This window comes from Tyto alba, unplaced genomic scaffold (genome assembly GCF_018691265.1).
Source record: "Tyto alba isolate M040663 unplaced genomic scaffold, T.alba_DEE_v4.0 Super-Scaffold_42, whole genome shotgun sequence".
NCBI classification, from domain to species: Eukaryota; Metazoa; Chordata; class Aves; order Strigiformes; family Tytonidae; genus Tyto; species Tyto alba.
In genome coordinates, this window is record NW_024881318.1 from 35,869,646 (window position 1) to 35,897,598 (window position 27,953).

General features: G+C 37.5%; 1 protein-coding gene across 47 annotated transcripts in view; it reads right to left on the bottom strand.

Moving 5' to 3' along the window:
* Positions 1–27,953, bottom strand: part of PTPRD (protein tyrosine phosphatase receptor type D) — a 1,276,575-nt gene that overhangs the window by 388,772 nt on the left and 859,850 nt on the right. The gene's annotated exons all lie outside the window — the stretch shown is intronic.

Below are 27,953 nucleotides of genomic sequence, written 5' to 3' on the forward strand. Positions count from 1 at the left end.
CTTACAGAATGATGAGGATTTGATCCAGCAAGTTCCCTCTTCAAGACACTATTTGGCAATACACTAACTTAGAAAAAAAATAAAATAAATAAATAATAAATAAAAAAAAAACAATAACAAAAACCCCTCCACCATCAAACTATTACAAGAGAAAAAATACTGTATTAAAAAGATGCACTTTAAAAAGTGTCCTGTGATTTTTAACTTATTGTGATGTTTTCTGAGAAAAAACTTGACATAACATTAATAGAAACTGTGCCCATATATCTGCAGGGACTTTATGTTTCAGATACAGCCCTACTTCCACCTGTGCAAATACCAATAAAATTAGTTTCAGAACTGAAAGGTCGTGTCTGATTTGTCATCTCTGTTCTGTAGACTCATGACATATGCCCAAGGCATTATGGGCAAAAGTTAAGCCTGAAAACAGAAAAAATAGTGAAGTAGAGAACTGTGAGTTTCTAAAAATACAGAAAAATTGGACTTCCTCAGTCAGAGCACATTCCCGTTTGTCAGATCTGTTCAAGTATCACTTGGCTCTGTTCATTTTTCCAAAGTGGGACAGTTTTTCTTCCTAGTAGGAGGAATTTATTCCTTGTCGTGAAGCTTTGACACGCTCGGTCTAACAGAATCTTTTCTTATTCTTCCACATTGTAATTTGATAGTGTCTTTGTCCAAGGACAGATCATCTCTGACACTCTACTTTTCTACCACCTACTTACTACTAGACTGTTATGTGCTAAAGAGACAATTCCAGTAGTGCTCAAGGGAAAGTTACATGTTAGGATCATCCTAACTACTTCGACATATGTGTGTGTATTTCCTTTTTTATATACATTTATGTTTTGTAAGTATATGTTATATATCTTTACAGCTAGCATATATATGTATGTGTGTGTGTATGTATGTGTTGTATGATCTCATCAGAATTCCATGATGAATCATTACATTGACAAGATGTATTTTTTTAAAAATCTCTAAACAACTCTGGAAATAGGCATATTGACATCCATTTCAGTTGACAACTATGTAGTCAACTGATGAGTTACATGCAGATGTGGTTTGCAATATTTTCAAACTGCAAATGTGTTTGTAATGAGTCTGCGTGTGTTAATGAGAAATGCAAGATGAGATCTATGTTGTAGAATATTTTTAGGTCCCTCTGAATTGTAGGGTGTCTATAAGCAGTGATTATCATTGCTTCCTGTAGATACTTGTAAAAATACTTCCGTGAGGGGAATGGAAGGCACAGGAATATAATTTGATGGGTGCACTTAACAGTTTAAAAGATTAAATTAAAAAGAAGCCAAAGCCTCATTGATTTACAGAACCAGTTCAATATTTTTTATAGAATTCATAATACTATGGCATATACAACATAAATGTGTAAGACAGGCACTCCAGCCTTTGAGAAATTTGTTCTATAAAAGCAAAGTAAAAATGAAAGTGTAATTGTAACCATGAAGCAGCTGTCCAGAAGCACAATATTAACAAATTTAACCACTACATCTTACTATTTTTTTTTTTTTTTATTTTGGAGCACAGAGTTTTGCAGAATAAATTTTCTGAATATAAGAATTTTCACAAAACCCCCCCAATAAAAATGTATCTTGTGTTTTGGTATATATAAGGATCAGTGAGTGCACTCATCATAGGGCCAAAATGTATCAAAATAATCTGTCTCTTGCTACATTTATTAGCTTGAATTCATTCTCATGTTACAGTCACAATAGTCTGAATTTCATTCTTACATTTGTTGATGAACCAGAAATCTCATACGAAGTTTATAATCCATGTCAGGTAAATAAGTCTCTGTGTAAAATAACATTTAAAGAAGACAAAGTATATTGTAAGGATAAGAGACAGTCTGGAATATATTTCACTATATAAAAGTGCACACTGGCAAAACATAGTACATTATTTAAAATTTTGGGGATGAAGAGCTGATAAAAAGCAAAAAAAAAATGTTATGAGTCTTTAACAGAATATGCAAACAATTAAGTGAAAGTGCTCAGGTATTATGGAGCAAAAGGGGCTTTGAAAACTAAGTACTAACTGGTGCCCTTTTCAATTACCTAAAGACACATTTAAACCATATTAACATAATTTTATTCTAAATATAATCAGTTATTTAGTAAGAAGTCCTGATAAATAATTTCCAAAATCTACAAGGTGCAATATACCAAAGCACTCCTAGGGGAGTCCTTTTAATTCTGTGTATTGGCTTTCATGTGATACCTGGTTAATATTTGCTGCCCCCTGTAGTTTACTCTGACATAGTTTCCATAAAATCATCTGAGGTGACTTTAAAATTTAGAAACTCAAAATATAAACCAATCATCCTTATCTTTTCTCCTGATTATCCTTTCATTATTTCTTATTTCTATCATCCCTTCTGAACTGTTGTTGTGTTGAGAATAGGAATGATTCTCAAAGATTTTGTTTAAATGTTACTTGATAGATTTAAATGAACAGGTATTTTAAAGTATATGGATCATATTCTAGACACGGCTCTTCTAAAATAAATACGATTTCCTTGAAAAAGGCAAACCAGGCAAATATTTAATAAACTGCTTTGTAGTTACAGTATATAAACATTAACATATTCCTTTTGGTTCCTTGAAGTTATTTTTTAGGAAAAGGTTGAAAAATGGTAGTTTGAAAGTTTAGCAGGCATCTAAGATGCTTGCTGAGTTTAAAATGGCCCTTTCGCTGACTAGTGAGATATCACACTGTGTCTCAGAGTTTAATAACTGGACTGCGCAGTTATCAACATCTTCCTAATGTTGAAGAAGGAGGGATTAAAACAGCCAAGCAAGAGGTTAAATGAAAAAATAAGACTTCTGTGATGTATAGCTCAGGATTTTTTAACCCAGTAATGCTAGAACCAACTCATGATGATCAACTTCTTGAAGGTATTACAACTTCTTGGAGGTGTTACAAGGCAACAAATAGGTTCCACAGTACTTGACAAAGGGAGGAGGTGTAACATGACAGCATTAGATAAATATTTCTTTTTTTTTTTTTTTTAAGAATTAAGTTTTACAACATTATTCTTCAAAGGGAAAGGATATTATGATGCAAGAAACAAATAAGTCAATAAGTCACTCGAGATTTTCCTGTCACAGAAATACTGGGAAACAAGTGGTGGTTAGCTGCTAAACACTTATTTATAAAGTGTAATGTCTATGTAATTTTACAAAGGAAAGACAGTCACCTACTTGAGGAATTACTTCCTGCATGGTATGTTTTGGTCCTGGACAAAGTGTGTTTTTAAGTAAGAGGAAAAGTCAGAGATAGGAAATAAAGGTTTTCCTTATCATAATATGATCAGTCAATGGATGCACTTCAGAAGATGTCATAATTGATTAATAATTCATGTTTTAAAAAATCTTAACCCTAATAAATGACACTGTAATGACCATTCTGTGAGATTCAGTGCTCATAGTACTAAGCAAATATCTAGGTTTTTTTTTGATGGTACTGGCCACTTTTTCCCCAAAATTCTTCTACATCATAGATCAGCAGTTCTGGCAATGGTTTTCTGATACAGATTTGGAAATGGGATGCTGAGCAGTCTTGATTTTCAGTATTGAGCTGATGAGAAAATGTAATAAAAATACACTGAGAAAAGACCTTTCCCTCCTTCTCCCTTAACTACTGGATATATCAAAGAATAGTAATAAAATTACAATCTTAATAAAATATAACAACAACAATAGCAGTAATAGGCTATAATTAGTTTTAGATTTAATACTCCATTGATGGACATTTTAAAAAAACAGTGTTTTTTATTCTGCTTATCATTATTTATTTTTAGCTTTCAGTTACAATTAAATAGACTAAGTACCTGGAAGAATACATTTATAATTTTTAGTTCACCTTTTCAGAATTGAAAAAATTAAATTAATTATGACATAGTTTCAGATAATTGCTAAATACATAAAAATTGCCTGCATTTGTGAAATTTCATGTAGTGGGGATGATATGGAAAAGGGAAAATGAACATTGCAGAGGAGTGGAGGGTATATCCTGGCACAGAAAATGGAAGACGTTGGAGCTGTGTCGTCACAGTAGAAGGAAGGTCTCATTAAAATATGTTCACAGAAATTCTGGTGAAAAAGACCCCACCTATAAATACTTGTCCTTTCACACTGTTATCTTGTTCTTCCTTCTCCTTGTGTTTGTTTCTGATATATCAGAATTTTAGCTTAGATCCTTAAAAAGAGTATGCAGGCATACAAATAAGTAAAGAAACCCTCCTGCAGGTCAAAACTAGAGGTGATAATTTAGAAGCTATGCATATTTAGGAAATCTACATTTCTTATGGCTACATGCCATGATGCATAGCATAATTGTCTTCAAACCCTGTCTACCTGGGAACACTCAGAAAAATCAGGTAAAGTTGTGAGGAGAAATATGGATAATTGAAGTGTGTTGGATCCTGTGTGAATACTCTCATTCAGAAGTAAAGCAATTTTAGATGGCTATAGCTTAATTATTGTTCAAGGATGAGTGAGAACATCAAAACAGAAGTTTAATGTGCTTTAATTAAGCATCTTAGCCTTTGCACTGTTAGTAGACTTGTCTTCACTTTTCAAGTCTTCCTGGTAAAAAAGTCCTTCAACTACCAGCTCAGTAATTTTCTTCTAAAACACATAGTATTTGTAATTTCTTGAAAGACCTACCTCACCTAATAAAGCCATTTATGGAATATCTACACTTATGTTTAAAGAAAGTTTCTGACTGGGTAAACGTACAGATATGAACCTAATGCACATCAGGAGGCAATTAAAGAAATTTATAATCAGTTAATTTAATGATTTTTAAAAACAACCTAATTGCTTTGGGGGCTTGATTAATCTTTGATGATAGCCGTGGTTACCTTCTTCTTCATCTCTTGCATTACAGGGACACTTTGGCAGCTAGCTCTGGGACTTTTAGGAGCTTTTTACCCAACATACACTGTTTAGACTTTTCTCTACAACAGTACAGTTGAGGTGTCCATTTTTATCTACACTAGATTTTGTGACACATAGTAATACTTTATAATACCATGTCTTTAAATTCTAGAGCCCTAACGGCAAAGCATTTTTCATTAAATATTGCTAACTATTTCATAATTAAGAGAGAGAGAAAACAAAAAAAAACAAAACAAAAACAACAAAAAACTCAAACCTTTACCTAGTACATGCTTGTATTTCTAACACAGAATCATAGAAACATTCAGGTTGGAGAAAACCTTTAAGGTTATTGAGTCCAACCATTAACCTAGCACTGCCAAGTCCACCAATAAACCATGTCCCTAAGTGCCACACCCACATGTCTCCAGGGATGGTGACTCAACCTGTTCCCTAGACAGCCTATTCCAATGCTTGACAACCTCTCAGTAAAGAAATTATTCCTAATATCCAACCTAAACTTCCCCTGGCATGACTTGAGGCCATATCCTCTTGTCCTATCACTTGCTGGTTGGGAGAAAAAACCAACACTCACCTCACTACAACCTCCTTTCAGGGAATTGTAAAGAGTGATAAGGTCTCCCCTTTCCTCCAAGCTGAGCAACCCCAGTTCCCTCAGCTGCTTCTAGTAAGACTTGTGCTCTAGATCCTTCACCAGTTTCGTTGCCCTTCTCTGGGTAAGCTTCAGCACCAAAATGCCTTTCTTGTAGTGAGGGGCCCAAAACTGAACACGGTATTTGATGTGCAGCCTCACCAGTCCTGAGTACAGGGGAACAGTCCTGCTGGCCACACTATTTCTAGTACAAGCCAGGATGCTGTTGGCCACCATTGCCACCTGGGCACACTGATGGCTCATATTCAGCTGGCTGTTGACCAACACCTTTTCCACCAGACATCTTTCCAGCCACTCTGCTGCAAGCCTGTAGCATTGCGTGGGGTTGTTATGACCCACGTGCAGGCCCTGCACTCAGCCTTGTTGGACCTCATACAATTGATCTTGGCCCATCGATCCAGCCTGTCCAGATCCCTCTGTAAAGTCTTCCTACCTTCAAGCACATAAACACTCTTACCCAACTTGATGTCATCTGCAAATTCACTGAAGTTTGAAACTTTAAATATTCCCTTCCCCTGTTTAGTAAGCATAACTTCTTCAAGACATTTAGATAACCTGGATAGATGTTTTATAATTTCTGATATATTTTTAATGGAATATTGCTGTTACTTAAGAGAAAACCTGTGTTAACCAAATAGGTTTCACTTTAGTATAGAGAGATAGAATATTAGATGGTGATGTAACATGAACCACCTCAGAATTATAATTGCTTCATGATAAAGTAGGGGAAATCCAGGTAATTGAAAAACTCATTTATATGTTTTAATTTGTTTGTTCCTTAAAATTCTGTATGGCTGTGATCAGTCTGACCAAATTTAATGATGCAGCAAACAACACACAGTGCCACAGCCACTGCACAATACTAACTATAGATTTTCCTCTGTGCCATGGGCAGGGTTTCTCATTTCATACATCATTTGCAACTTGCTGCAGTGATTCTGCGAATTCATTGCCCATCCCACTAACACAAAGTTAGGAAGAAGTAGCACCTTCCTCTACTTTTGTTTTGAACAACTATCACACTAGACATCAAAGTCAGTTTCCTGTTGCTCTCCGCTTACAGTGAAACACCAGCTATAATCACAACAGCTAAAATTACACCAGCATGTTGAAGAGGTTAAATCCTTCAGCAAAGCTTTGTCTGTTAGGTGCTATAGGCTACTACTCCTTATTTTATCTGCCTAAAGATATCCAACAGAGTGCAAAACGTACACCCTGACATGAAGCTCTGGCGTGTAGCCAGATCTGTCATAATTTTTTTTTATGTTTCTGAAATGCCATTCAACAAAAATCAGTGTGAGTTATTCTGACTTTCCCCACTCAGCAACAGTAGTATAATAGCTTAATGATAGCGTGAGACTCAGGGCACAGACCTGAGACAGGCAAACACAGCAGTATCTCATTTTCACCCTGATCTCCATCCACTGAACCAGCATTTCAAACACTAAGACTAAAGCTGAGTTAAAAAGAGTAAACCAATACTTCCAGCCAACACAAAGCACTACTGGACCTCACCTTTTTTCGAGGCAGAGTGGAACAGGCTTTAATACTGTTGTTTACACTGGATGAAACAGAAAAGGCCCAAACAATAGGCCTCAAAACAAAGTTGACTTCTGAGTGAATTCCCCGACCAGCAATCAGCATCTTATCAGCAGAATGATACAACCAGCATCTTATCAGCATGAAAATGCAACCCTGGGAACAATCCCTGCGAACTATAAGTAAACAATAGGAAGTAACTATAAATCCCAAGTGTAAAGAAAAACAGAAACTCCTCAGACATGCCCGGATCCTGGCCAGATCCGGACATGCCTGAGTGAGGCATGTCAATCTACCAGATATCTCCTGTGCATTTTGTATATACTTGTTTGTTAAACTGTATAAAAGCCGGGCCCTCCCACAGCACAGACGCAGACCTCACCTACAAGTGGACGCCCTGCGTGGGACTTCCCAATTGCCGGGACAGGCTCTCCGACCCTTCGCTGTGACGGGGCTCCCCAGCTGATGCACGGGTCAGGGTGATGGTAAAGTATGAGGGCAATTGGTGATGTATCTTTCTTAATCACCATAGCTAGCTTTATGTAGTAATGACTAGGTGCATTACCTTGCTTATTCTTTCTGCTGCTTTAAACAGTAATGTCTAGGGGCATTATCTTGCTTATTCTTTCTGCTGCTTTAAACTAAAGTAAAATAAGCCTATTTCTTTAGCTTGGTGTTTGTGTCCTTTGTGTTAACCCTGTCAATTGGCAAAACAAATTTGGGATCACGGACAGGATAAGAACAAAATGTCATTTTTTAAATCTAAATGTAATGAATCAGCTCCATCTGAAATTCCTGGATGGGAAGACCTTCCCTATAGTTCACTGGCTCTTAAGTGGGCTAAGGTCGGAGGACCATGTGAACAGTGGGAAAGTCGGCTGAAAGAAGCTGAACCACTGGATGTATTAAAAAGTATCCAAAAATTATCTATCGAAAAAGGAAAAGAAATTGTGTGTTCAGGAAGACGGGGATGGGGTTTGTTAACAGCATATCGGAAAGAGCACCAACAGAAGGAAAAACTGTTGTTAGAGCGCTCCGACATGGAGCGACAGATGTGTGATTTGCAGAATCAAATTGTAATGTTACCGTGTCAAAACAAATTGCTTGCCGATAAGTTGGATCCTTATCAGACTGTAGCTGAAAGAGCTGCAGTAAGGGTTGCACAGTATAAGAAAAGAAGGGGACGAGTAAACCGTAGGAAAGTGCATGCTGTGATTGCAGAAGGAGGGGTAAAGTGGGATCCTGACAGATGGGATGGAGATATTTGGGATTCTACGGGTTCTGATGAGGCTGGTTCCTCAGATGAACCTGTGGGTGTAAAACCAGCGTGGAGACGGAAAATAGAATTGGATACTAATGGGCAACAAGTAAGGAAGGATGTGATTGAAGATTATACTCAGCATGAAATAAATTATATAATTGAAAGATTTAAGCAGAGACCGGGGGAACCCCTGCTCTCTTGGATGGTGCCTTTGCACAATCAGGGAGAAGCAGGGGTAACCGTAGATCCAGAGGACTCTAGGAAGTTCTTAGTTTTAAGTTCTGACTCCTTTGTGCAAGATGCATTCCGAAATAATCCTCAGGATACAAATTTGTTAACCTTGGCCGGCTGGGGATGTACTAATAAATACCCCACGGAGAATGATTGGCCAGGTGGGGAACGTCCCTGGTATACTTTGCGAGATTGTATACAGCGGATGAAGGAGGAAGGGATGAAATTGGCAATCTTTATAGGAGACCCTGACAGAATGACGCAAGCTGCCTTGTCTGTCACTCATAGGAACCTATTGATTAAAACTACCCCACCAGCATATAAAAATGTAATAATGACTCTCTTAATTAATGAGACCGGAAATCCCATTGATGAAATAATTGAAAAAATACAGCAGCTAGGTGATCTTGGAGAATGGGGCCCCCGAGGAAGTGCAGGAAACCGAGATACTCGGGACAGCCCTAAAGGAAATGAGAACAGAGTTTCTCGCAAATAAATGTTTACAGCTTTATTGAAGGATGGCCTATCTCGTGAAAAGATTGATGGTGTTCCAACTGACAAGCTGTGGTGAATATACAAACAAAGAGGGCTGAATAAGCCTAGCAGGAGAGTGCAGAGTTCTGAAACTAAGAAGCCAGGGGTAACTCAGCCTACAGCAGCTCCTCCTGAGCCTCAACGGGACTTCCCATCTGCACACAGTGGGCCCTCCACGGGCAGATCAGTTGTTCCAGGGGAAAGGGGATTGGGAGCTGTGTTCTGATTTATACCCATGGAAGGAGACTAGGGAAATTGTCCAGCATAGTAAACAGGAATGAAATTATGGCCAAGCTCCAGTGCAATGGGCAGGGAAGGACCGACGGCCCCATGCAGAGGTCCAAATATTTTGGAAAAACCGGTCCTCACAAACAGTAAAAGCCTTAATTGACTCAGGAGCGGAGGCTTCCTTGATATATGGGAATCCAAAGAAATTTAAAGGACAACCTGTAATTATTACAGGTCTGGGAGGGAAACAAATTGAAGCTGTACAAACTCAAATTGAAATGAAAATAGGAAACCTCCCAAAACTGTATTCAGTCATGATTGTCCCCATTCCTGAATACATAATAGGAATAGACATTTTGAAGGGACTAACTTTGAATCTCCCAGATGGTCAGTACCAGTTTGGGGTGAAAAATCATATCAGTATTAGAACAATTTTAGTAGGAAAAGTGAAAATGCCTCCTGTACAGATTCCTGCTGCTACTAAATTCGTGACTATGAAACAATATAGAATTCCAGGAGGTCATGAGGAGATATCACAGACAATTAAAGATTTATTAGATGCAGGAGTATTGAAACCAGTTACCACAGCTTGGAACAATCCGGTATGGCCTGTCAAGAAAAGTGATGGGTCATGGAGAATGACAGTAGATTTTAGGGAATTAAATAAACACACCCCACCACTTACAGCAGCTGTACCAGATACTATTACTTTAATAGAAAAGGTTCAAAAGCATTCAGGGACTTGGTATGCTGTAAGAGATTTAGCTAATGCCTTTTTCACTATCCCAATTGCAGCGGAGCTTTGGGACCAATTTGCCTTCACCTGGCAAGGACGACAGTGTACCTTTACCAGATTGCCTCAGGGATGGCTGCACAGTCCAACCATTTGCCATCGGACAGTGGCTGAGCATCTGGATAAGATAAAATTGCATCCTCATATGCAAATAGTGCATTATATTGATGTTATCCTAATTCAGGGAAACGATGAGAAGGAAGTGCAACAAATACTTGAACAGGTGGCAGATCATATGAGACAGAAAGGTTGGGAAATTAATCCTAACAAGATTCAAGAACCATCTCAAACAGTAAAATTTTTAGGAATTCAATGGCATTGTGGGCATAGGGAAATATTACCCAAAGCTCGACAGAAAATTTTGGATTTTGCAGTACCACAAAATAAAAATGAGGCACAGAGATTTATTGGATTGTTTGGCTTTTGGCGGCAGCATATTCCCCATTTAGGACAGATTCTGACTCCTTTGTATAAAGTTACAAGGAAAAAATATGAGTTTGAATGGGGAAATGAACAGCAAGCTGCTTTTGAGTCAGCAAAGGAAGCTATTCAAAAGGCCTTAGATTTGTGGCCATTGCAGGAGGGAGAAGTGGAGTTAAATGTTCAGTAAATGGATTACATGCCAATTGGAGCCTATGGCAAAAACAGGGAAAGAAAAAGGTTCCCTTAGGTTTTTGGGGACGAAAGCTGCCAAAGGCAGGAAATAATTATACACCTTTTGAGAGACAACTATTAGCATGTTATTGGGCGTTGGTAGAAACAGAGCAGCTTACAATAGGACATGAAGTGTCCCTTCATCCTGAAATTCCTATCATGCAATGGGTTAAAAGCTCTCCTAAAACCCATCAAATTGGGCATGCTCAAGAATCGAGTATCATAAAGTGGAAATGGTATATTCAGGACAGGGCCAAGGTAGGGGTTGGTGGAGTAGCTACCCTCCACGAGAGAGTAGCTACTGCCCCCACAGGTGATCAAGAAATGAACCCTGATTTCACAGTTGAACGGGAATCCCCAGTACAATGGGGAAAAGCTTTCGACCAATTGACACCCTCTGAAAAGGAACATGCTTGGTTCGCTGATGGATCAGCTAAGTATATAGGAGGGAATAGGTTTTGGAAAGCAGTAGCTTACTATCCCCATCTAGAAAAATTTTTAGAAACTACAGGAGAAGGGAAAAGCAGCCAGTATGCTGAATTATATGCAGCTTATATGGCCTTGAAACAAGAAGACCTAGGAGAATGTCATTTATATACTGACTCCTGGTCAGTAGCTAATGGGTTAGCTACTTGGCTGCCAACATGGCTAGCCAAAGATTGGAAAATATACACCAAAGAAGTCTGGGGAAAGGAATTGTGGAAGGATATTTGGGAAATAGTACAGAGGACTAAGATGTCTGTGTTTCACGTTGATGCTCATACTAATGTGGACACTTTAGAACGACTTTATAACTCTGTTGTAGACAACCAGGCAAAGATTTCCCAAGCTGGATTAGAATTCCCTCAGAAGGGTGATCATGAAGGCTTGGAAAAACGGGCACACCAAAAGTGTGGGCACCTTGGAGAGAAAGCCACTTACAGGTGGGCCCAAGAGCGTGGCATAACAATGTCACTTGATATGATCAAAACTATAATTGCCCAGTGCCCCGTGTGCCAACATTCTCACAAACGTCCAGTGCCTAATATTGTGAAAGGACAACTGGGGAGAGGAAAAATGCCCGGACAAATTTGGCAAATGGATTATATCGGACCTTTACCCCAGAACCTAGGGTGTAAATATGTCTGCACTGCTGTAGATAAATATTCTGGATATTTGATTGCCCATCCTTGTAAGAAAGCTACTCATCATAGTACTATCTGTACTATAGGCATAATCATTTTGTACTATGGAATTCCATTGCAGATTCAAACTGACAGTGGGTCTCATTTTCAAAACAAATTTGTTCAACAGTATGCTGAGCAGCAAAATATTCAGTGGGTTTTTCATATACCGTACTATCCACAAGCTGCAGGATTGATTGAACGAATTAATGGGTTGTTGAAAGAGTAGTTGAAGAAGTTAGGAGATGGGAACCTATCCCGATGGAAAACTCATCTCACAGATGCACTACATATTCTTAACAATAGGCCCATTGGGGAAATGGAAACCCCTCTGATGCTCATGACTACACCCAATTTACAAATAAAACCTCTGACAGTAAGTGAGACTTTGACTTACTGGGAAATTGTTCCGGGTGCGATGGCCCCTTACCGGGCCACTCCAGAGGCTGCAGGGCTAGATCTTTATGCATTGGAATTGATCAGGATAAATCAAAAACAGATGAAAGTTATCAATACTGGGATAGGAATTAAAATTCCTCCAGGACACTTTGGTTTGATAACTGCCCATTCGAGCCTAGCCTTGAAAAGTATTCATGTCATGGGAGGAGTGATTGATGCAGATTATCAAGGAGAAATTAAAGTAATTCTGTTAAACAATGGTGAACAAGATTTGATTATTCATCCCCATGACAGAATAGCACAACTATTGATATTGCCAGTTTTGAAAGCAATTGTGAAAAAAGGGGATCCACCTCAAGTCACCACTGTTCGTGGAGATAAAGGGTTTGGATCAACTAATTTCAATAACGGAGCTAAAGTATGGGTCCAGAGTCCAAGTGGACCTCCTGAACCAGCTGAAGGAATAGCCACAGGAAAAGACAATACTGTTTTAGTCATGAAACCTGGACAGGAAAAATGGGAATATGTTCCTGCAACTAAATGTTATCTGCAAGAATAACTAGATGTCTTAAGATTCTGTCTTTTAGATCCTGCTAAGATGGATTTGCCTGTGTGTCGTCATGGTTCATTTGGGAAAGACTTTCACACCAGGATGGCCATTGGAAGGTCCACGTGAGACACCGCTTAGGTGGCAATGGAAAAATGCAACCAAGACAAGACAACAGGATGATTTCCGATGCAAAGCCAATTCTGCCTGTATCATAGCCAATCTTACTTTCAGTACTCAGTTTATCGGAACATTCAGTGAATCTGTGTAAATGGACAGTTTTGCCCAAAAGCTTTGATATGTTTGTAGAAATTAGTGCTAAGCATGTTTGTATAGTAACAAATGATAAAAATATTATAGAAATGTATAATCTAACTACTCCATTTTTGGGATGCCTCAGAAATGTATTCTATCTCATCTGGCACGGACAGATGTATACTTTTTATTCAATGCATGAAGAACAACTAAACATGTACTGGCATCCCCAAAGCTTAGGACATAATGGAATCAGCTTATCCCTGACTCCACTGAAAACCACCATGGAACAATCAGAACATTTGCGACGACACCTAGAATGATGAAATAAAACTCTGTCAGACTCTGTGATACAGACTGTAATCACAAAGAATCAACTAATGTCGCTAGCTAGCCAGATGGAGAAGGAGACTGCACACCACTGGTGGGACATCTTTACTGGGTATTCATCCTCTGCAACCCAAGTGTTGAATTCCTTAATACATCCTTTTGTAATATTGTTAGTTATCATTATTATTGTTACTTTATATAATTGTTATGTATGTTATCGTATCAAACAGATAGAGCGAACATATTGGGCTCTTCCAAAAGGGTCGTGATCTTCACTCATAAGTCAAAGGACCGATTGGAACAGAAAAGGCCCAAACAATAGGCCTCAAACCAAAGTTGATTTCTGAGTGAATTCCCCGACCAGCAATCAGCATCTTATCAGCAGAATGATACAACCAGCATCTTATCAGCAGACTGAAGCAACCAGCATCTTACCAGCATGAAAATGCAACCCTGGGAACAATCCCTGCGAACTATAAGTAAACAATAGGAAGTAACTATAAATCCCAAGTGTAAAGAAAAACAGAAACTCCTCAGACATGCCCGGATCCTGGCCAGATCCGGACATGCCTGAGTGAGGCATATCTACCAGATATCTCCCGTGCATTTTGTATATACTTGTTTGTTAAACTGTATAAAAGCCGGGCCCTCCCACAGCACAGACGCAGACCTCACCTACGAGTGGACGCCCTGTGTGGGACTTCCCAATTGCCGGGAAAGGCTCTTCGACCCTCCGCTGTGACGGGGCTCCCCAGCTGATGCACGGGTCAGGGTGATGGTAAAGTATGAGGGCAATTGGTGATGTATCTTTCTTAATCACTATAGCTAGCTTTATGTAGTAATGACTAGGTGCATTACCTTGCTTATTCTTTCTGCTGCTTTAAACTAAAGTAAAATAAGCCTATTTCTTTAGCTTGGTGTTTGTGTCCTTTGTGTTAACCCCGTCAACTGGCAAAACACTGGACTAAATCCGTATAGTCATCTTTGGATACAGCTGACAGTGTAAATGAAGTTTAGGTAAGGACTGAGCAGCGGACATACACTTAAGTGTAATCAAAAATATACATTTAACTTAGTTCCCTAGAATCAAATGTGGGCATAAGGTTAATGTCTTAAGATACATGTCTTATCCTGGAAAGGGGCCCTTGCCACCACATGAATTTTGTGATTGTTATTTTAATTTATATTTTATCTTTCATGATTTGAGATTGTTCAGTATATGCCTAAGAGGCCATGTCTGTTGTTGCTCACTTAAATGAAAAATTCAATCTTATGCCAGTTTCTCTCTGTTTAATAATACAGCAAAATTTAAAAGCAAGACTTTTAGACATACTATTGACTCAATTCCCCTTTCTTTTGGCAGGAATATATTGGGCCAAACACAAAAATACTCTGATGACACCTCAGATAATGTTTTGTCAGTCTCAGTAATCAAATAAAAAGTATCATTTAACACACTAAGGACTTGAATGCATCTGCTGTATTTTTTAACTTTAGTTAGTTTGAGAGATGTGGCAAAATGTGGGTATCTTCTTTTAATCACTTTTTTTTTTTAATAGACACCCTTAAAAAATTAAAGCTTTGTTTTCCTTTGAAACATAATATACATTCAGTGATTTTTCTGTCTCAGAAGCTAAAGAATTTTTAGAGACATGGAAAGATGCAACCACCTCCCCATTATGTTCTGGTTTCCTCAAGCCAATAGATTGCAAAGCAAATGCCTATTTTGTTTTTCACTTATGTAGAAAATTGGAACTGTGCAAGCCCCACACTTCTTTTGTTTTCACTCATAGCTTCACTGATTTTGTTTAACTATTTCTTTTTTTTTGCCACCATGTAGCTTTTTACTGATCAGGAGATGAAAGAAGTGATGGGTCATTTTAAGCAGGCTCCTCACTCCATGACTACAGTGCAACAGCATATACTGAGCTCCTTAAAGGAAAAACACTCCTCTGTCCTCTGTTTCTTCTCCTGTGTGAGGGAGCAAAGAGCAGCACAAATTAAAGGTAGTGGAGCATGGTAAGAGCAGATGCACAATAGGACCATTATTAGACACTCTCAAAAGCATAGTTGCTACCAGGAGTACACACCAGTATTAGAAAAAATAACTGAGAAAAGATAAATAAAGTAGAATCTCTCTAACCTATGTGAGATCTCAGAAATAACCCTGAATGACCATTCTTCACAACCCTGTAGGCCACATTATATTAAATGGTTATGACTTATGTAACCATTACCTCAGGTTTCACTGACCTTGACAGCAATGCAGTAATCACATCTTTGAATGTCACTGAGGAGTTTTTACAGTGTAATGCGACAGACAGAGAGAACATGCAGAAATTTTTCTACTTGCTATTCATAGATACACAAGGATCGTATAAGCCTATTATAAAAGAAATCCATTGCATGTTAAACTTCATTTTTATGAAGTTTTCTGACAATATTGTTGATTCTTACAGTATGATATCATTAGATTTAAGTGTATAAATATCCTTCATACATTTCCCACACAGTTAAATTTCTCTGATGTTTCCTGCTGCATCGAAAGAGTTTGAGCCATGATGACAGTGTAGGAACATCCATATTTGTCATTAGTAAATTTAAAAAAAAAATATTTTGTATGTTCACTGACATTACAAAGCTATTGTTAGACCTCTATAGTCACTGTAAAGAGTTGGGAGATTGCAGAAAGAGTTCAGCAGAAAACCCTGAAGGAGTAAATTTTCAAGATCAGGAAGTTCATTCATAACTGACTTAGTGTCCTGGTTTTGGCTGGTTTTGAGTTAATTTTCTTCATAGTAACTACTCAGAGCCATAAGTAGTCTCACATAATATGAGGTACTGTGCTTGAACCAATACGCTCTGTTCTTTGGCTTGCTTATGGCCAGCTGTTTGCAATGTGCTGCGTTATACTCCAGACATACAGATGAGCAGATACAGTGCAGTCACATCCCAGGAGATGATGCACCCTAAGAGGTATGTGTTCCTATTCTGTCTTGAGGTTAGACAGTAGATGGCACATTATGCAGTGCTGATACCAAAAAATCAAGCAGCACCTACTCTTTTAAAAGAGTTGATGGTGCCCGGATGCATACTTAATATTTGGAGGATAGACCTGAAAGGGAGTCAAAAGGATCTGAGTTCCAGAGCATCATCATCTTGAGATTATTCAAACCCAGAGCTTCCACTTCCTAAAAAACCCTTCCTAAATACAAATCCTTTGCCCTTCCACTGAGGCTAAGGTTCCAAAGAATAAACAAGTTGAGCTACCTTTCACTAGCAAAAGGATTGTCTGAACAAGGTTTTTAGCTACAGAGTAATTAGAAAGGCCTTTCTTAGGAGGTGTTATACAGGATTTTTGGAAATGAGGTGTTAACCCGACCTGGTTGTCAGGATATGTGTGTGGAGATACACAAGATGAGGACTGTTCATGATGATGTTGCGTATTTCTTTTTAGGGGGATGGGGGTGAGGAAGTGAGGATGGGAGTGTAGAGGTATTATTAAACATATAAGGTAAAGAAGAAAAAGCAAAAGATAAAACCCCCAGTAGTACAATAGAAAAGCTGGCTGATAGTTGGCTGAAAGCTAAACCTGACATGATTTCCATGCCTTTAGGTCTGAAACACCTTTTGGAAATAATAATGACAATTTTATTTATTTATTTAAAAAACAAAACAAAACAAAACAACATATTTAAACCCAATGTTACTAAACAACTTTCATTAAAAATAAGTGAGACTTAACAGATTTTCTATTTCTTTCTGGGAATGTGCACTAAAGCTTGAGAGGAAAATATACTGTCCTCTTTGATGAGATCTCAGTATTATGAAGGATTATGAAGGTTGAACTGGAATTTACATTTCTCATGGGGAAGACAGTCTTAAAAATGGGTGGGAAGTGGAGGAAAAAGTTTCCTGGTCTAGTCTGACACACTGCTGTTGTCATTTTTAGGAATCCATTTATGAAGGGTGCATATACTCACAGGATTACATAAATCTTAATATATTTAAAATATTTCCTATTTTTTGACAATTACGTTTTGTAATACAGTAAAAAAAAATCATGACTGTAAAATCTGAAGTGTTAGACCTTCACCTGCTTATTAAGTAGGACTTTTATATAGAAATATTGTATTTGCCAACCTTAAAATATTCTCTTCTTTTATCTGATTAATTTATCCAGCATGGTTTTCTCTCACTAGAAGACTCCATGGAATTACTGTCTATCAATTGAATCACCAGTGCACAGATAATTTTCCCACTTAGACTTTTCATTTGATTTTTCCTATAACAAAATATTGCTTCTGTTTGTAATTTGTTTTAGTATCAGGAAAATACTTCCACATAAAAACATTTTAGCTGCATATTACCTGAAACACTAGTTAGGTTTTTTTCCTAACTGAACCATTTTTGTGCAACTTTATTTTAATCTTTGTTGTAAGAGAAACAATTATTAGACAGAAAAAAACAGTGAGGGGTTTTCACTTTAATTCTTATTTAATAAGAAAGTGAAGATAAAAATAACTTCAGTGTTTTAAATAATGCAGCAGAAATTAAGAAATGCAATACAATCTGCAAAATTTTGTAATCCTTAAGTAGTTCTGCAAGACATCTATTAATCATTGTTGATTGTGGCTGAGCTGAAGTTCTGATTGGTTGCCCAGGACTACCCAGCCACTAAAGAAGAATACACACGCTTTAGAATTAACTGCTTTTCTGTCCACCATCCAAAAAGTACAGAAGCTTAGAAAGAAACAACAGAAGAGATAATGCCAGAGAAATAAATCCTCAGTTACAATGATTCTGATGCCAGCATTTCTTGTACATCAAGTCCAAATCACATATTGTCTGGATTTGTAGAAAAGAATGAAATTTTATGTATTTCCAAGGAGCATCATTGGCATATATTTCCGGATGCCACTTTTTCTGTGGGTAGACAACTCAGCATTAAAGTATACGATTTTTTGATTAGCTAAAATACTAACATTGTTTATTTCTTTTTCAATCATATTTGGACACTGTTTCTGATCACTTCTTTATCTATATTGATTTGAGAAACTCTGGTATTAAAACAATTACTTGAAATGTCCCTTACAAGACACTGATATTAGAAGTTGTTCACTCTGACAAGAACGAGACCAGCAATTTAGGGCAATTAGTTTGCCTAAGTGCAATATATACTCTAATGCATCAGAATAACCATTAATTGCCATCACAAGTCAACCTAAACACCAACTGTTTTAACAGCCATCGAGATCTAGTATTTTAAATTTGTAGCCTGTTAATCTTGCTTTGTCTCATTCTTCCAACTCACACTATGTCCTGTATCACTGCAACTCAATGTTCTTCTATAGTCTGAGTAGCAGAGAGACATCAAAACAGAGACAGAAATAAGTGGTATCAGAAAATGGCATACTATACAATTCAACAAGCACTTTCAGCATTGTGGTTGTTCTTAGTGAGAAGGTTTAGTACAGACCCAGGTAGTAGACCTTCAAAGTGAGTTTGAGTCAGTGACCTTCCAGAGCCTTCACTTCGAGTCTCCTCCAAGGGCAGCACTACATATCATCATGAGTGTGCCTCATCCTGAGAGGGTCTCCCATCTTTCATGATCAGTGTTCTTTTTTATACTTTAACAATGCTCATGTATTCCTGTGCTTTGTGAAGCAGTTTTTACTTCTGCTTTACTTTTCTCATTCAGTACAAAACGTACCGGTCTGGATTCTCTCTTTTTAAGCTGAATGTTGGACTTCTTCTCAAGATAAAGTTCTGCTGAGATCCTGGCTGTCCTTTCCCAGCTGAGTTTCTCCATTTCACACATATGACATGTGCAATCATTGCGAAGTGCTCACAACCTGCCTTACTCAACAAATGTTGCTCTCTATCAGATTTAAAGGCTTCTGAAAACTGTAGGATTATTAGCTATAGAGAGAAAAGTTTGGTCCAGTAGCAGCTATGCCTTGCTGTACTGTCATTGAAGGAATCTACATAACCTTTTTACAAAAACATTACACTAAGCTGTGCTTTGATATATTTTCCTGAGGCAAGGAAGCACATGAAAGATGGAGGTGCTGAATCTCATGTTAACTTTGTAGTTGGTCTTTTCATCTAGCTCAACAATTCTGTAATCACAAAACTAAAACAATAAAGAAGGTCTATATAGTTTACTTATTTGGTATCAGCTTGTACACACATTGCATACAAAAATGTAGGGCCCAATCTAGTACCTGCTTATGCCAATTAAGATTTAATATTGATTTTAATAACTGGGTGTCTTAGTTTGGGCTGAAATAGAGTTAATATTCCTTTTCAGGGACTAGATGAGTGCTGTGTTTTGGATTTAGCTTTGGGTTTGGTATGGGAAAAATGCTGATAGCACACTGATGTTTTCAGCTGCTACCGAGACTTCAGGGACTCTCCGACTCTCCATGTCCTGCCCGTGCGCAAGGGCACAGGGAGCAGGGAGGGAGCACGGCCACAGCACCTGACCCTAACTGGCCAGTGAAATATTCCATATCATGGAACGTCATGCTCACTATATAAAGAAGGGGTGGTTGGGAAGGAGCTCTCTCTCTCTCTCGCTTCCAGGATTGCGATTGCGGGATCTTGGTGTCTCGGGGTCGCTGGCCAGGAACAGGCTGGATATTGGTTAGTGGATGGTGAGCAATTACGCTGTACATTGCCTGTTTATATATTTCTTTTTGTTTTCCCCCATCATCGTTATTGTTTTCATTTTATTGCCATTATTAAACTGTTCTTATCTCAGCCTGCGAGTCTCCCTTCACCCCTCTAATCCCCTCCCCCATTCCCAGGTAGGGAGGGGGAAGGGAGGGTGATTAGCTGTGGTGGTTGGTTGCCAATCAGGCCCAAACCACAACACTGGGCTGTGCACTTATATAGGAAATTTCACTGGAAAAGAAAATAGTACAAATCTGACCATGGATCTGCTCTGTACTGGCAGTGTCTCATGTCCCCAGAAAACAGGAATGAATCAGAAATTAAAATAAGTTAGCAGACTTTTGTCTTGATAATTCATTTAAGATTGTCTGCTTCTACATGACAAGGTCAATACATGTCATATTAGCAAAGAGAAATGTAAGCAATTACAAAGTACTCAATAGCACACACGATCTTTCCCTCACACACATGCATGCAGAGAATAGAACAAATATGTTTTTTCTTGGAAAAGAAGAAGTAGAGTCTTTAACAGCTATAAAGTTCAATATTTTGTACCTTTCAAAACTTTATCATAATAGAAGAGAATCCAACAATATCTTCTTTTTTCTCAACTAGCCTGGTTTGTAAAAACATTAAAAAACATTAAAAGGCGGGGAAAAACCCTTCTAGAAACAACACGTTTCACATGTTCCAAATCCATTCCAGGTTGGACAAATAGACTTGGGCATACATTGCAACAAACAAGTTTCAAAGCAGGTAATAGGAAAAAAGGTAAAAATAATTTTAAAATATGATGTATTTTCTTAACAAGGTTTTCACCAGAGTCTCTGGAAATAGATGACTCAAGCATCTACCAGAAATGCTGACTATGTCCTGCCTTGATACACAGGGTGGACTAGATAACCTTTCAAGACCCCTGCCTTCCTCATGATTCTTGTTCAGGTTCATCAGATTTTCAAGACAAGTAGTGGCTTAGTAGACAAATAGTTACTAGAGGCTGCATGTGTGGGAAGCAAATTACTGTCATTGTTCATGTGAAATCTGAATTGCTGAAAAACTCTGGGGTGGGTTTGAATAAACTGATGTTTAAAGTATTTTCTGTTTGTTCCATTGTTTGATTTAGTTATAGTTTTGGTTTGTTTTATTTTCTGTCAATAAAGGTAAGCCCTAGAGAATAAGTGAGTTTCAATTCCAAATGTATATTCTTTGTTTCAGAACAGGTTGGAAAGACAAGAGCAGATGGATAACATTTGGGACGTTTTGTCAATTCATCTGTTAATAAGTGAGACACTCACACTGGCTGCATTAAGCAAAGTCCTTCTGTCTGCCAGCAGCCCTGAAGATATCCTCTGAGAATGGTTTTGATGGTGGACAGCTGAGGTAAACAATAGTAATATTTGCAACAGCCAATAACCACAGCTCCTTGAATCAAGACCTCTGTTGTAATCACACCTGGAATTATTTCATCACAGAGACACCTTTTTACCAGCAATATAGCTTACTGAGCTTTCCCATACAGAGCTAATGCAACATACAGCTTACAAAATAATTTCCTACTATTTCTGAGAAACAAAGCAAACATATTAGCAAGTGGTTGCTGTTGCTGCTTATATAGCTGATGTCAACCTGACTGTTACTGCTTTGTGTTCCCTGATATTCCTAAACTATGTTTTGTTGCATGGTATGTACCTGTGATATCTTGGATTTCTCATTCAACAAAGGATCATAGAATGATGCAGCAATTTAAAAGATACTGTATGCAGTGGAAATAAAGTGGAGATTTAATTGCATATTGTAATTCAGATTAGAGATTTGGAAAGAATGCTAGAATATGAAAACAAGTATTACCACAAGTCTTTTGAAAACTCTACCCTTCCCATTCTTTGGAAAACTGTACCTTTCCCATTCTTTGGAAGCATTGTAAATTACAAGAACATATTCTAGCCACACATTCTAACACACTGTAAGTCAACACCAGAGTATGTAAACAAAATGTAATCTCTTATTTCATCAGATGATGTACACAGAACAAAACTGCCAATTTCTCAGTTTTTCAGAGTTTCAACATTTTGTTAGTATGATAAAGTGATGCTGCCAAATAAGAGGCAATTTTTATTTAAAAAAGTGTAGGTATTACAACAATAAGAAGACATATTATTTGGCATAATATTCAACATTCATGGATAGAATAGGAAAGTTAAAGCCCAGTTGTTGAAACTAGTGAGGGACAATGAGATGAAAAGTTGAGGAAAATGTGCAGCCAATGGTCAATGGAGAAGTGAACTTAGTGACAAAGGACGCAGAAAAAGCTGAGGTACTTGGTTCTAGCTTTGCATAATTTTTGTCATTTCATTCCCGGATTTCCCGAGCTTAGTGGTAGAATTTGTGAGAATGTAGCAGTACCTACAGCAGAAGCTAGAGCAGGGAACGCTTAACCCACTTGGACATGTGACAGAGGGTGTTGAGACTGCTGACCAATGTCAGTGAAAGGCTGATTTCTGCAGCTTTTTGAAAGATTATGTTGATTGGAGAGGTTTCTGATGATTGGGAAATGCAAATGTAGCAACCACTTTTATGCAGGTCAAGAAGGAGCATTGAGGGAACCAGAGGCTGATCAGCATTCCTCAATCACTGGGAAGGTGAATGACCAAGTCTTTCTTAAGGCCATTTACAGGCATTTGAAGAATAAAGATGTGACTGGGAACATCCAGTGTGGATTTGCCAAGGGTAAATTATACCTGATCAATCTTATAGCCTTCTATGATGATATGACCAGCCTAATGGATAAGGGGAGAACAGTGGATGTTCTTTAATAAAGACCTGAGTGATGGGATCCAAACAAGCATGTGGACATCATGAAACAGAGGGGAAAAGGTCAATACACTGGAGGTCAGTGCTGTTCTTCACAGAGGCTTCAACATGCTGGAGGACCTTGTGAGGTTCAGCAGAGGTAAATGATTTTGTCTTTTATGGCCTATACCAGTAGGAATGCTAGAGTTTGCTCTAGAGCATTCATTTTATTCTTAAGCATAAAACCAAGGTGTAGTCTTTTTTAACAAAAGCAATAATGTGATTGGCTGTTGTCATTGTATGGTTTGCTGGAAAACATTTTACACAACAACATCTAGCCACAGATCTACCCCACAATGTTGGTATTCTAAGACAACACAGACAGAAAATTCACATTTTGGCAATCCTATTTCATGCACTGTCACTCATCTTAGACAACTACATGAGCTGCAGAAGCCCTAGCATTTGATTTTTAATATTTTAACAATCTTGTATATTCTTATGTGGCTGGTAGATTTTACTGGAAAATAACAACAATGCCAGTTCTAACTATTCCTGCCTAAAGAAAACTAAGATTAAAAGTATAACAATACCTAAAGATCTTACTAGATCTTGTAAAACCTGTGTATCCTTTCTCTAGGTAGTTCAGCCTTCTTCCAATATTCTGCTTTGAGTGAAGGTCTAAAACAGAAATAAGCAAAATAATGAAACAAAAAATGAAACAACCCCTCCACTGAATCCTATTATCTATTCCTGCTCTCTTTTTCTGATGGGCTGTAGCACACCCTTTCCAGTGCCTTGGAAAATCTCTTCTTTCATGAATGGATAAGAGAAAATAACATTTCTTCATTTCTACCATCCTTACATGCAAGGTCAGCATCATAAGCTCCATATGTCTTCCTTCCCCTACTGTTCCTTAAGGTTATGTCTTGAAGTAACTTCCACAATCTTATTCCCAGTCTCTTGCATTTCATCCCAGAGCACATTTGCGTGATTTCTCGTAGAGCTAGTTCTGTAGTTGCTATGTGTCTTGGGAATGAAATCATCCAAACAGATTCACTGGATGATTACAGATCAGAAATACAGAGTATGGCATATGAAACAAATGTGAAAAACTATTTTCCAATGTATTTGCCACATACAGCAGTGCGCATATACAAGCATGCACTCCCTCATAAGTTTTGCAGGTGAACAGAAATAATATTTATTATTCTATATTAATAATTTTTATGGTACACGCCTTTATCCACATATGCCTGAATAGTCAGTTGGTTTAAGATTGTCTGCTTTTAACAGACAGATGACATATCAGGTCTTGTTTAGAAAGGCACTTGGCTAGATTTAGCATTGGTTTAATAAAAAATTATATTTTTAACATGTAAATATATGATAGATATATAATAAATATACAGTTAAAGAACACATGGTTTTCAGAGCTGGAGACAAATATATTTCACTTCTCAGAAGATAATGCAATTTGCCTTATGTCTACTTTTCTGGCAATCAGTGGGGGTGAGCTAAAGGCTGCTTCTTCTCATATCTTATTTGGATGACTCAGTGCCCTTTGAAGTGTCAGCACTGGATTGCAACCCAAATGCTAATAAGTCTAAAACTAGGGAACTTGGGATCAGAGGTAAAATGTTACCAGTCTGTTTTTCCTTGTGTTAAGGAGATGTACTGATTATGTAGAATCACTACAGCAAGTTGCAAATGATGTATGAAATTAAAATTCCTCTGCCCTGTGCACAGAGAGAACACAGATAACACTGCAGTTACTGCTGTATTGTGGTATTTGCAGTGATATTTAAGTTAGATACATCCTTTGACAAAAAAACAAGCAAACAAAAAACCCAGAGCAGCAGTATTAAACAAATTGTAGTTGGGAGGAATTAGCATTAAGATATACTTTGTTTGTTCTTACCCCTTCTTCCCAATTTCCTCCCTCTTTCCTCACCAAACTTCATCTGAAGAACATCTTATATGAAGAGCAGGACTCTGGTAAAGTACCTTAACAGCAGATAACTCCTCTACACTTATGCATAACCCCATGGGACGTGCGGACACACTTGATAGATCCACAGCTGGGAAGAAGAGAGCTGAGAAAATGAACCTTATTTTGACAGTCTGTGTTAAACGCAGTTAAAGAGATGAGTTCAAAAGCTATACCACAAAGCTGTCTGCAGGTTCTGTGGCTTCCCAGCCATACTAACAAAAGTAAATAGCTGGCTTTTCAACAGTCTTTAAAATTCCTTTAGTTTCAATTAAGTGGGCAAACCAGCCAATTTTTCTACTCTCATCCAACACCGCATCTTAAATAACTAAGGAAAAAAAGAAGAAACATGTGTGACAAAATCTCCAAGTGAGCGCATGTCGTTTCATTTTGCGTTTTTGACATCACTTTATTTTACCAGAAAGTCATAGAAGGTTCCTAGAAGTCAGTGTGGTTTGATGTGACATATACTGAAGCATTTCTAGAAATAGATGGTGAGGAAGTATTTGGTTATTCTCTTTTTCTCCATTTAATGAATGGCTACACAAATTTTAAAAAAAGGTTTTTTTTCATCTTATATTCTAAATCTGATATCTTCCTTACCTTCTATTTTGCTTTACTAATCTGAACTGTCATCTGTGATAAGGCTCCTGTCTCCTGAGTAGCTGTTACATACTTGCCATTTTCTGGGTTATCTAAAAATAATCTGCTTTTAAAATGGTGTCCTTCTATCCCCCATTTTTCCATCCTTGTATTTGACAGATGTGATCCTGCGTCAGATTAGAGTACCACTGGCATGCAGTGTAGTGAAAGGCTCTGTGCTAAGTAGTATAAACATGGCAGACTGGTAGTCTAGTATGTCACCAGCCAGATGGGCCAGGAACACTGGCATTATCTCACTGGAAAACTGAAAAACAACGATTTGGGGATTTAGGGATAAATAGAATAAGGTTCTAAGCCCTGCTATTGAAATATCAAATTTATTTTAGCTCACTGAGAGGTTTTGAAAACACTATTTTTCTAGCATTCTTCTTAGTTTATCCTCATCGCACAAAGACCTCCCTTAACAAGTAATCTACAAAATGAATGTAACTCTTTTACAGGTTTTTATAATGCAGTGTTGGTAAAACAAGTAATATAAGTGTGTATGTGCTGGGCCTTGATATTTTATATCAAGTTTACTTTGCATGAGTAATGAAGTCACCCAAGCTAATGTATTACTATACAGAGCACATTGAAGCTTTATGTATATTGTCAATGTTATGAATATAACTGAAAAAAAAAAATGAAAAAAAGACTGTAATAATGAATTTTAAAAATGAAACAGTTACTTGACCACTACACTAACTAACATGTTACACATATTGATGAGTGCTCTTACATCTGAAAAACTAGTTACTGAAAATACCGGTATAGATTACAAACTTATTAAAGTATAAATAAAATATGAACTGGATATCAATTAATGGTTATACTAGACCTGTACTAATTTCCTGTCCTAAACTAACGTGAATCTCTCTGGCATGTATTCTCCATAGCCATCACAAAAAGATATATTCTATACTTCACTAAGTGAACCAGAACAGAACTAGCTTAACAATGGGAACACCAGCCACACGTGCAAAAAAGAATTGTGATGGATGAAATCTAGGTGATTGTTTCTTTCAATGCTATTAGAGGCAGAGATTGTCTATAAGTATGAGTGAGCTTGTACATCTTGTTAGGTATCCAGAGTGAATGAAAATTTAGAGTCAATGATCTTTCCATCTATCAAAATAACATAAGATGTGCCTTGATTATATTTTTTTCCCTTCAGCTGGGTAAAAGCTTTGTTTTCCAGAGTTTTACAAGCATTTTCATTTTAGAGTTAAGCAAACTCGGCAGGGAAACCTTTGTAGGGAAGAAATTTTAGGAAAATTATTACATATAGCACAATTACAGACTTGAACAAATAGCTGATTTCTTGGTTCGTTGGCAATTCAGAAAAGAGGAATTCAGCCAATGCAAGGTGAATTTTAATTCATCCTCCAGCTCAAACAGCAAATCAAAAAGGAATTATTTAGGATGATATGAAATATTTGCTACAAAATAAGTATTTAATTTAAAACATGAACATTTATAAAGGCTTAACAAGATAAAGGAAATGTAAAGCCAAATTGTTGAGTATTTAATTTAAAAAAATGCTCAGCATTTACATTTTTTGACATGAGCTATTTTGTCAAACATTCTAATGGACAAAATATTTTGATGTTTGCAAATCTATATTTTTTTAATCAGAGGAAATACAGTCCTGCTGAAAATCGTTATCCATGGCTAATATTCCAGTGGATACAGGTCTTGATCCTAGAGCTAGGTGTTACAATTTGTGTACCCACTTAAGATTACAAATCTTCAGCAACAACCTAATTTGCATACATTCAGTAAGTGAAGTTGCACCAAAAAATGAATGTGTAACAGGAATCCTAAGCTAACTGTTTCCCTGATTCATCTTTTAGACTCCAATTATGCAATATCTGCCTGGACTAAATGTTTCTGCAGTAGGACTTTCTTCCCTTGCTCCAAATTGGGAGGAACTCTAACGACCCATTACCACACCATATAGGAAGTAGCAATTAACTTGCAGTCTTTTTCAGGATTCTGACATTTGCCAGCAGACTGCAGTAACAAGAAACATTCAAAACCTTATCACACTCAGGTTGATTTGAAAGCCATATACTTTTCTTAGCATGCTGCCTACTTGTTCCCAGTGGAAAAGCAACAGGGGTAATTTTCTGCAGCCCTACAGGATGTGCAAAATGTTCAAAGAAGTATGTTTAAATCACTAACATCTGCTGGAATTCAAGTGGGTTCTTTATACCATCCTTCAGGAGCTCAGTGGTAGCTGTTGAGAACTACACTTAGTACACACTGAACAGAGGTATTCTTTCAGATTCATTTCAGACAACTGTTCAGTGTTTGCTGTTAATCTATCCCCAATTTTGAGACCC